At 37.8% G+C, this 11,185-nt stretch overlaps 1 long non-coding RNA gene across 1 annotated transcript; it reads left to right on the top strand.

The window, feature by feature from the left end:
• The first annotated feature begins 9,096 nt into the window (after nucleotides 1-9,096).
• Nucleotides 9,097-10,840, top strand: LOC125145369. The gene is made up of 3 exons (XR_007143753.1): nucleotides 9,097-9,235; nucleotides 10,106-10,267; nucleotides 10,364-10,840. It is a non-coding gene; the product is annotated as an uncharacterized LOC125145369 (long non-coding RNA).
• The last annotated feature ends 345 nt before the right edge of the window (nucleotides 10,841-11,185 follow it).

The following is an 11,185-nucleotide window of genomic DNA, read 5'->3' as shown; positions in this document are numbered from 1 at the left end:
CTTAAAAATAGTTGACTTCTCTCATGCCTGTCTGATAAAAGGATTGATTAATGTTTTACTGAATAAAATTAAATCACAGTAGAGAAAATAACATTTCACCTAGATTTGTTAATTGGGTAATGAGTGAGCTCTTATTTTATCTATTGACATTTATTTTGTATTGTCTTCAATTTTTGGATTGTCTCTGCAGGGCTCTCAAGTTTTGAAGACAGGCAAGCGTGACATCCCCACCCCAAATGAACAAATAAAAAAACAATAATGGGGAGTATTTGTTTAATTTCCATTTATTAATTTGTGTGTGTGTGTGTGTGTGTGTGTGTGTGTGTGAGAGAGAGAGAGAGGGAGAGAGATTATGACTGGTGTTGTTTATTGTAAGTGTTTGTTGCCTTTTTGGAATTCTTTATCATTTGTAATGTTGCTCCCATTTAAAAAAGTTCGGCACAAGCCCGGCCATTTTAAGGGCAATGATTGAGGATAATGTCCCATCCAGAGACAAGCTGTTTCGTGTTGAGGTTTTGTTAGAACTGAGACGCACTTGATTCCTGCCCGGTTCCATAGCCGAAGGACCCTTTAGGTATCTATATCTTTCGCCTAATCAAAAGACTATAGTCCCCACCAATGCAGGGATTCATTTAAATTCTAGTGAATCAAATTAAACTTATGATTCACTAATTTAATATTAATAAACTCAAATTATTAACCTCATGTTAAGAGCAGAACTCAGCTGAACACAGTTTTATAAGGATTTAAAGATGATAAAAAATTTAGTCCGTTTACAAAATAGAAATTTGAAAGTTTATTAACCAAATAAATATTTCTACAACATGCTCAGGCGTTATCAGTGTGTGTGTGTGTGTGTGTGTGTGTGTGTGTGTGTGTGTGTGTGTGTGTGTGTGTGTGTGTGTGTGAGAGAGAGAGAGAGAGAGAGAGAGAGAGAGAGAGAGAGAGTCACAGAGCTACTCGTTAATCACGTGATCTGAAAAGTGAAAGAGAAAGGTGTTTGTGTTGTTTTCTTCACAGAAATGGGGACTGAGCTGAAAATGTACTTTTATTTGTTGCTGATAGTTTTCATCTGTGACTGTAATGTAAAGTATAATTCTGCTTGTTAGTGCTCTGTGAATCCTCTTTTAGTTATACGAAGCTGAAATGCAGTGTAAGATTTTATCTGAGTGAAGATGTTTTTTCCCCGCTTTAACTAATAATAGTTCGTCTAGTGCAGTGGGCCAAAATATAAAACTGAGATAAAGTCACCGGCCAAACTGAATATTTATTGAAAAATTAACTGCAACTGATATGTAATGTTCAACCTTTTTCATATGAAACAAACTTTAGTTTTGCTTGAACACAGGAACAACCAGAGCTTGATATTACAAACACATAAGAAATTAAATTTGTAATAAAAGACACATCAGTGGTGTTCATTTCTTATTTAAATAAATAAAATAAATTATGTCTCTCAATGTATCATTTTAAGTTCCTTTTTGAAGTGGATCTTTTTCAAAACAAAAAAAAAAACAAAAAAAAAAAAAAAACAACCAAAAATAATTTTATTCAATGAAAATCCAACTTTTCGAATATTAACAGTCGAAAAACTATTAACTATCATGCCTTGGAGTAGAAAAAGTGCATAAAGAAAACATATATTTAAACTCAAATTGCTACACTCTGATTTACTCTGCACATTGATCTGCACATTGATTCTTGCCTTTTATCTGGGCACACGATGTCGCAAACTTTGACCATACACTTTTTGACAAACTGTCCCTCATTAACGGGTCGGGCAGATTTTGCAATCTCTGCTGCCACAAGCTCGCCTCACTTTTCGATTTTGCTTTCATGAACATAGTCTGCCGTGAAACGAGACTTTTTTTTTCCATTTCCTCCGCCTTCTGGAGCTCCTGCTTTACGTCCAGGTCCTTATACTACTCACAATGACAGTACACCATGGAAAGACGACTGCGCGCTGCAATTATGTTCGTGGTTGTAATCTACTACATTGCTTGTATACAGCATTCTATACAGTCTTAATTTTCAGAATGAAGCGCGGATGCGGCTTTAAAATATAATTTTAATGCACTGCAAACGGCGAAGACGCATCGCAAGACACTTCAAGAGGCGGCGAGCATTACTTTTGCGTAACTGTGACATGCTTATCTTCCGAAAATATTGCCAACGACCCACTACGGCAGCTGGTTTAGTCCAAAATGCGCAATACTTTTTGCAGTTAGATCTATTCGATCTCGAACCGTGTTCTCACCACAAACGAACCGTACCAGAGTTCGTTTGAAAGCGTACCGAGACCACCTCTTCAAGGAGGTCTCGGTACGCTTGTTTAGTCCGCTTTTGGTGCTGCATTCTCACCTGCCCAAACGAACCGCACCAAACGAGCAATCGAACTCTGGTACGATTCAACCGAACTAAACAAGGCAGGTGTGAATGCACCCTAACATTAACTGAGCCGCAGCCAAACACCTGACTCGTGTGTGCAGAGTAGGTGAGATGAACTAGGAAAGCAGGCAGTGGGTCACTGTTTCTAAATGCATTTTTTTTGCGGTTTTTTTCTACTTACACAATTATTTAGGTTTACATACATATATTTTTCATAATAGAGAGTGCGATATTTTTTTTTTTTTGGGGGGGGGGGGGGGGAGATGTCCCCCGCGTGATTTACGCCCATGCATTTTATATGATCTCGCGGGCCAAATATAATTACACCTAAGTTTGACACCCCTGGGGCCTGTTTCAGAAAGGAGGTTAAGTGAAAACTCTGAGTATGTTAACCTTGAAATGAGGGAAACTCTGGGTTTTCCGTTTCTGAAACGGAAATTCGAGAAAGCAGGTTAAGTCAGGCCCGTTTCTGAAAGAGAGATAACTTATACTCAGTTACCATAGTAGCTTACTCTAACCTGGGGTCTCATTTATAAAACTGTATACGTAGGATCCCTACAGAAGGTTGCGCCCAAAAGCCAAAAATGTAAAACCGTGCGTACGCACACCTATAAGCAATGTTCCCGCAGATGTGCGTACGTGAACCAGCCTCATATCCCGCCTTGTACACGCCCATTTTTACACGCCCATTACACATTCACACTTGACAGCATCTCCTCTACTAAAAAATTTCAGCATAGCACCTGTACGTTATAGATAACTACTATTATTCATTTTATAAGCTGCATTAGGCCCCAGTTAAACTGCCTCCCTCAGATTCCTCTTTATCCATTTTCAAATATGAAATACTATTTATAATATGACTTAGCTTTTGCAATATTCAACTAGTTAATATGCAATAGCAGCTATCAGAAATTATTTTTACTAGTGTAAAATGTAATTCCTGATATCAAAAATATGGTTACTACTAGAAATCACACTCTTAATATTTACATTTTAAGTACTGAAAACTGAATTCTTGATATCAAAAATCTATATCATGTGAATGTATAAAAGCCAAAATGGCTTGCCATACCGTATCACTGTGTTCTATACAGTAGTATGCATGAGAACAATACTTGATCCCTGATGGTTATTATTTACTGAGGGAGGTGCATTCATATTGACCTGGCATTATGCTCATTCCAATGTAAATCCATTGGTTTCCATATTGCATTAACGTTGTTGTAACCTTGATTGAGAGACTATAAACATTGTCATTTAGGAGTGCTATCACGCTACTTTTTGTACTGGTCCCCACACAGATGTTGCTGCTGGAAAGCGCGCGTGTCATTTCGTGCACGATTGCACGCGCATATGAACGCATGTTCATGCACGCCGCAGTTATCGAGCTGCCGTTTATAAACACCATTGCCAAAAATAAATAAATAAAATGAAATGAAAACCGTTACCCTTTGGCGTTTATTCACACGAATGTTCACGCAATTATTTGGTGTGTGACAGAAAGACAGACAGGACAAGAGATGCACTCACAGCACTGCACAGCTAATTTATCTAGTCAGATAGAGACTACAGACAGAATCACATCAACTTAACTTTACTGTTATTTGCTCTTGCTGACATCAAACTTGAAGAGAACAAAAGTTTACCTGATTGCTGTTCTGACATTTCACTCTCATTTTGTTTTGTTTTTTTCACTTTTCATGGCCAGGTGGATAACTCCGCTTCATATTGTCATTTACACAGCAGGGGCAATTCTAGGGTCAGAGCTTTAGGGGTGCTGAGCTCCTTTTTAGGGGTGCTGAAGCTAAGGATATGATCAAAAGGCACACCGAGGCATGTCATTTAAAATGTCTTTATTATTATTATTATTATTATTATTATTATTATTATTATTATTATTATTATTATTATTATTGGGCTTTTAACTTTTTATTAAATGAGAAATTCCATTCATAAGATCATTATGGACTGTCCCTAGTCTCTCACCTGATTCTGTCTTTTTTCTTTTAAAGAACTGTCATATGTCCATTGCTCACTGGCAGGCCACACACACACACACACACACACACACACACACACACACACACACACACACACACACACACACACACACACACACACACACACACAGAGAGAGAGAGAGAGAGAGAGAGAGAGAGAGAGAGAGAGAGAGAGAGAGAGAGAGAGAGAGAGAGAGAGAGAGAGAGAGAGATGCTCGGAGTTCAGGAGTTTAAGCCTGGTTCAGGTTAAATCCTCTGTGTGTGAGGAATGAATAAATACAGCAAAAGAAAAACATTAAACTTTATTTTATTGTCTAGTTTGATAGTCAGCCACAAGTGAAAAATAACAGATCTAAATCTAGGAATGAATAACAATTCATTTAAAAAGCCACAGTGAGTGTTTTCACACATACTGGTGGTATACAGTGATCTGTTATTTTCACTCTTATATATCTTATTTTCACTCTTAATTTCACTCTATTTTCACTTTAATTTTCACTAAAAATTAAAAATTAAGGGGCTAGCTTCGCCCATGCTACACAGTAAACATTAACATGTGCTGTAAAATGAGGCGGGGGAGGCGGGGCCTTGCGTAATTTGCGGGGCCCTATGCAACTTGCTTAGTGTGCGTATAGGGCCGATCAGCTCTGAATATATTTGTGTGGTTTTTTTATAGAACTTGACGCTTTGGTCTGTGTGATTACAATTCGTCCACATCTTGACCCTGATTACACTGTCTAAAACAGGGGTGTCAAACACTCGGCCCGCGGGCCGTAACTGGCCCACCAGGGAGTTGAGTCCGGCCCGGGGGATAAATCTGCAATATGAAAAAAAATCATTTACAGCAGATGGTAGTACTGAGCTTCAGGGTCTGAGTGGCATTTTAGTCAATAACTCCTGAGGTAAATGCTGTTACTACACAAATAACACCTCTTTTGTCCTCCATGTCAATGTTAAAACCGCTTTCTGCTAATGTCACACATGCGCACTGAACACTCTCTCCGCACATATTGACAAGACCCGACCCTTACTGCTCATTGGCTACACGTTTGTTTAGATTTTTGTTTTGTTTGGTGGCCCAACGCAGTTTTCTGAAGCATTTCTCAAAAATCGGAGACCCTACCTTTACATGAGATTCTAAAATTGGCTGCTACTCAGGACATAATGCTATTGATATTGATGCACTTGTGCAGGCTAAAAGATGGCAAGTTTCAGGGGCAAATTGATAAAATAAATTTGTTTACTTTAAAAAACATGCATACTTACATATAAATTACAAAGATTTTCTTTTTAAAACAGCTGCCACTAAAGATTTTTAGTGTGTGGAGTCAATTCATGTATTCAGAATTGCATCCTGGAATTGGAAATTGGATTTAAATCAGTTTCTATATTTTGATGTTTGATTTATGTTAACATGCAGGACAGTGTTTTTAAGTTCCACAAACCTGTGACTAAATGTTTTGCACCATTGTACAATAACTGTGCTCAGTTGCATAATGCACTTAAATAAATGTTAAACTGGGTAAATGTGTTAATACAAAGAAAAAAGTGGAGTTATTGGTAATTTTGCTATGAGTTTACTGGTATGGCCCCTTTGAGATCAGCTTAAGCTGTATGCGCCCCCCAGACCAAAAGGAGTTTGACACCCCTGGTCTATACTCTTCAAAAAGTGTTCTTTACTTTTCAAACCTTTTTCAAACCCCTTTTCTTTTGATAGCACATTTTTAAAAACTAATAAATTTAAGTTCAACAGAAGAGTTTTACAACATAAGAAAATAAGTTTTTTAATCATTGTATTTTTACAGATGCCTTTAAAAGTGTAATCATAGTATACACAACATTGCTGGTGTCTGTTAATGTCAATGATTATGTCAACAAAATAAACTGATATGTTAATATTGTAGAGGCATGTTACATTTAGAAATTCATGTTGAATGAATCTGTAACTCTGATAAATAAGAGGGAATTTAGACATCTTGAGCAGCAACGTCCCCAAATTCAGAAGCAGCTGCACTGATATTCCACCTTATGTAGAGATAATGACATGAAACTTGTGCTTCTGTCTGCATTTTATCTCTGTCATTTTTTATCGATGTAGTTTATATCACATACAGATACTGAACTGTTTGGACCATTAACACAGCACTTTTGGACACAGCACTTTTGGAGTGCTGGAATATTATATAAGACATACATACAGCGTGCACTGTTAACAATTATTAATATATATCAATTCAAAATATTTTTTAAGAAATTATATTTACAATAAATGGACTACTACAAAATACACTATATGTTTTTGATTAGTGCATTCAGGGCCTAAATAACAGTTGTTTTCTCCAACTTCAATAAATTAAAAAATTACCTCAGGTGAAAACAAAAAACCCCCCACAGATTTTAATATGTACCCATTTCCCCCTAAACATAAACCAACAGCCAAGAACTAGTAAATAAGCAAAGCCTTCCTACATCCACAATCAATACAAGATAAATGTACAAGCAGGTTGCTAATGAAATATGAGATTTTTTTTCTATGATTACAGTGTCAGGAATGGTTGGGACTATTTTCTACCTGGACACTAGATGGACATTCTGGCATTTTTTGTGACTTGTGCCATGTGCTTTTGTTTTGTCTATCACGTGTTTGCCCCACACTATCCTTAATCCCGCCTCTGCACACCTGTTCCTTGTGTTTCAATGATTGTTCTGCTTATTTATACCAGTTGTCTTGTGTCCATTTTCTGTTGAGTCCTTGTCTCTTTGTTTGTTGTCTTTAGTTAAGATGTTAATTAAAAATTGGTTAACATCCACGTTTGTATTAAAACGATATTTTAAAGCCGCATCCGTGCTTCATTCTGAAAATTAAGATTTTGCATAGAATGCTGTATACAAGCGATCTAGTAGATTACAACCACGAACATAATTGCAGCACGCAGTCGTCTCTCCATGGTGTACTGTATGCTGTATTTTCCTCTTTTTGTTTACTTCCGGAGTTTCGTTGAAATTTCCCGCAGGGAAATTCTAGGTCAGGGAAGCTTTCAATCGAGAAGCAGTTTAGGAAATATGCTCAAAGACATGTGGCCAATGAGTGATGTGGATGTTATCACATGACTGCATTGGAACAGAACGATCAGTGTGGAGTGAAAAGGAACCAAAACTGCTAAAAAGCTACAATGTATCATTTTTTGCTTTTGGTCTGGACCAAATGAACCGAACTGTAGGTGTGAAAGTACCCTAACTCCAAATTTGCAGATGACACTACAGTGATCAGTCTCATCACCAACAATAATGAGACTGCCTACAGGGAGGAGATCCAGCACCTAGCCACATGGTGCAACAACAATATCTTGCTCCTTAACACCTCCAAAACAAAGGAGCTCATTGTGGACTTCAGGAAAGAGTTCCTGGGGATCCACATCTTGGTGGACCTGTCCTGGACTACCAACATCTCCAGCCTGGCCAAGAAGGCTCACCAGCGCTTTTTCCTGAGGACACTAAAGAAAAATCTGCTTTACTCTGATATCCTGGTGAACTTCTACCGCTGTGCAATAGAAAGCATCCTAACCAGCTGTGTCTGGTATGGGAGCTGCTCTGTTGCAGAGCGCAGGGCATTGCAGCGGGTGGTGAAAACCGCCCAGCGCATCACAGGGACTCCACTTCCTGCCATGGAGGACATCCACAAGAAACACTGTGTCGAGCTTGCAGCATTCTCAAGGACTCCACTCATCCTGCCCATAGACTGTTTTCACTTCTGCCCTCTGGCAGGCGTTTCAGGTGCCTCCAGACCAGGACTAGCCGACTAAAAAACAGCTTTTTTTCTAGAGCTGTCTCTTTACTGAACTTTGCCACTCGCTGATCCTACTGTCCTTCATTCTAAACCCCCCCGAAACAAACACACACACCTCACACTATGCTATTGCGCTAATGGACTGTCTAAACTAAAACTTCTGATCACTTGTTTTGCCCAATTATTTTGGACATGTGTGGCTGGTTTGAACCTCAGCGTCATGGAATTAAAGTTGTACTTAAATGACTGTTTGGATGAACCTTTGTATCAAGCAGAAATGCAAAGCCTACAAATTTTGGACTTTTAGGGTTTTGTCAGTAAATTAGAAAGCCGAACCCGATGGAAAAATCCATTGACAAAATGGCCGCCACTATGCCGATCTCTGCTCCTAAAACAGCCGCTGCCACGCCTGCCTCTACTCCCAAAATGGCCCCATCTTTTGCATTAAAAAAAAACAAAAACAAAAAACTGACACTTTCATTGTAACTTTGAACAAATGTTTTACTCATGGTATCTTAAGTATGTAACCTAGTGAACCAGCATTAATGTATTCAATGTTAGAGATTTAAGCACTTATGTACGTCGCTCTGGATAAGGGCGTCTACAAATGCTGTAAATGTAAACACGCCTGGCTCAGATCATCCTATGGCCGCTACGATGCCTGAGCCCTTGTCTAGGAGGGCAATCCAAAGAAACGTCTTCGCAAGCAAGACTGCCTTGTCTGCAACTACCCCTAAAATGTCTACCGTTTTAAAGATGGCTGCTACCGTATCCGCACCAGCTGTTAAAGGAGCCACTATCCTGACAATACCTGACCCTCAGAGGGCCGTTACCATCCTGTCACCTGTTGTCAAAATGGCTGCCATTCCTGCCTCCCAACCACTTCACAAAATGGCTGCCACATCTGAGCCACTCCACAAAATGGCTGCCTCACCTACCCCTCCTGTTCCTGCAAAGCCACAACTACTAGTGTCTAGTCTACTGGACCCCGAAACGACGTCTGTACGGGTGTCGAAATGCAGTTATGTCAAGTTTACTGATCCCCAGGGCTACAGAGGTATGTTCTTTCAGCTTCCTGCATTTGCTATGGATCACCAATGAATTGAATGAAATGAAATTGAATTGGTATGTATAGAACTGTATGAATGTATAAGCCACAAAGGGTGTTTTTTTTTTGTTTTTTTTTTTTCCCTGTATTTCAGCAAACATGCTAAATGCTTTCATACAACGCTGAAATATTCTGCCTTCTTTTACCCACACTCATGTACTTCCAAGCGCTTAAGACTTTTATTCATGTTTGGAAAGCAAATGAAATATATTAATAAAATTTATAAATTTTTGTTCATCAATTGAAAGTCCAAAAACATGTTTGATGCTTCAAAAAGTTAATAGTTATTGTAAATGTATGGATTTAATTTTGTTTATTCATGTATAAACGTTGAGCATATATAGAGCAAATAAGCTTAATGCTTGTTTGACGTGAGACCCAATGAGGTTTGTTCTCGTCTGTCAGGCTAGTGTGTTTGTTTCCATTTACCCTGGATTTGACTGGACATTTAATGGATGAACCAAAATGATGAAAGGATATTAAAAATAACTTAGTTTTGAAAATAAACTCTTTGAAAATGAGGGTGACTAATTAAATTTTTTTTACCCTTCAACTATTGAGCAAAAATAGAGTTAAATAAATCACAAAAATTGCAGCAACAATTTCACAATACACAGTATGTACACATGTTGACTTCTGTGTCTGTCCAGACCAGCCCACAATCAGCATTTTGAAATGCATTTATGATATATAAACAGGGCTCTGTGACTAGGTAAAATGATTTCAGTTTCCCTTCATTTATTTGTAATCTTGCAGTAGAAAATTTAATGTTGTGTGACTGACACTTTTTTCTTTGGAATGTTTTGGGTGAAAAACCAGGAAGCTGCTTTCATAAATGGATGGTTAGTTTTGAGGGGCAAATAATCTGTGAGGGCATCCAGCCAAGTTTCCTGTCTGGCCTTGCTGCTGTGTTTTCGACTTTCTACATTTGTAATGTGGAGTACCAAGCTGAGGCTGCAGCCACGTTGGAATTTATTAGGGGTTAGATGATCCAATTCATATATTAATTTCTATTCATATCCTCGTTATGCAAACATTTACTACCACACTAATTCTGGATGTATGCATTTTTTTCAGGCGCTTCATTGGCATAAATCCTGAAAAAGGCACCAAGGGTGGACAAGTCCTATCAGGGAAGGTCGCTCACAAAGAAATCATGCAACACTCGGTTGCCAGTCTCCTTAAGAAGCTAATGGACTTTGAATGGGACTTCATATAAGTGAACCCACTCATTCACTAACATACCACACACACCTTACACATGAACATTTTAGGTGTTCATTCCTGAATACTTAAATTTTGACTTCATTCTTCACTGAATTCTTTCTTCATTCAGTAATTCTTATGTACTAATGATTCAGTAATTCATATTCACTCAGTATTTCTGAGTCACTCATTTATTTTCTAATATTAATGTTTTGTTTATTCAGTGAAACAAAAGTTTATTCTGAAGCTTACATTTTATTCTTTCCACTTGCATCAGCCACTAATTTTGAGAATTTTAATTTGTGATTAAAGTGGCTTTTGTTTTTCAAAGTTTTAATAAAGCACGTTTTGAAGTTACACTGCATTGTGTTAAAATTTTAATGTTTCAAAGGCTATATTTGTATACATTATTAAAAGTTTTTTTTAAGTCCATTTCTCAGTATAATAACAAATTTGTAGTTTACAGTTAAAGTGCAAAGAAACATTAACTGTTAATGTAGAAAATCACAGCTTTATGCTGTATTTATAAAAACGGTAACAAACTATAATTTCAACAACAGAGACACTGATTTTAACAGTAACTTGCTGACAACCGTGCTGCCAGTTACTTACTGTTTTTTAACGGGACAGTTTTTAACAGTGCATACACCATGTTTAAAAAATTAATCACGCATTAACAAAGGAAAAAAAAGA

This window comes from Tachysurus fulvidraco, chromosome 8 (genome assembly GCF_022655615.1).
Source record: "Tachysurus fulvidraco isolate hzauxx_2018 chromosome 8, HZAU_PFXX_2.0, whole genome shotgun sequence".
Classification (NCBI taxonomy): Eukaryota; Metazoa; Chordata; class Actinopteri; order Siluriformes; family Bagridae; genus Tachysurus; species Tachysurus fulvidraco.
Note: the sequence above shows the minus strand (reverse complement) of the source record. Positions and strands in the feature narration are given on the sequence as shown.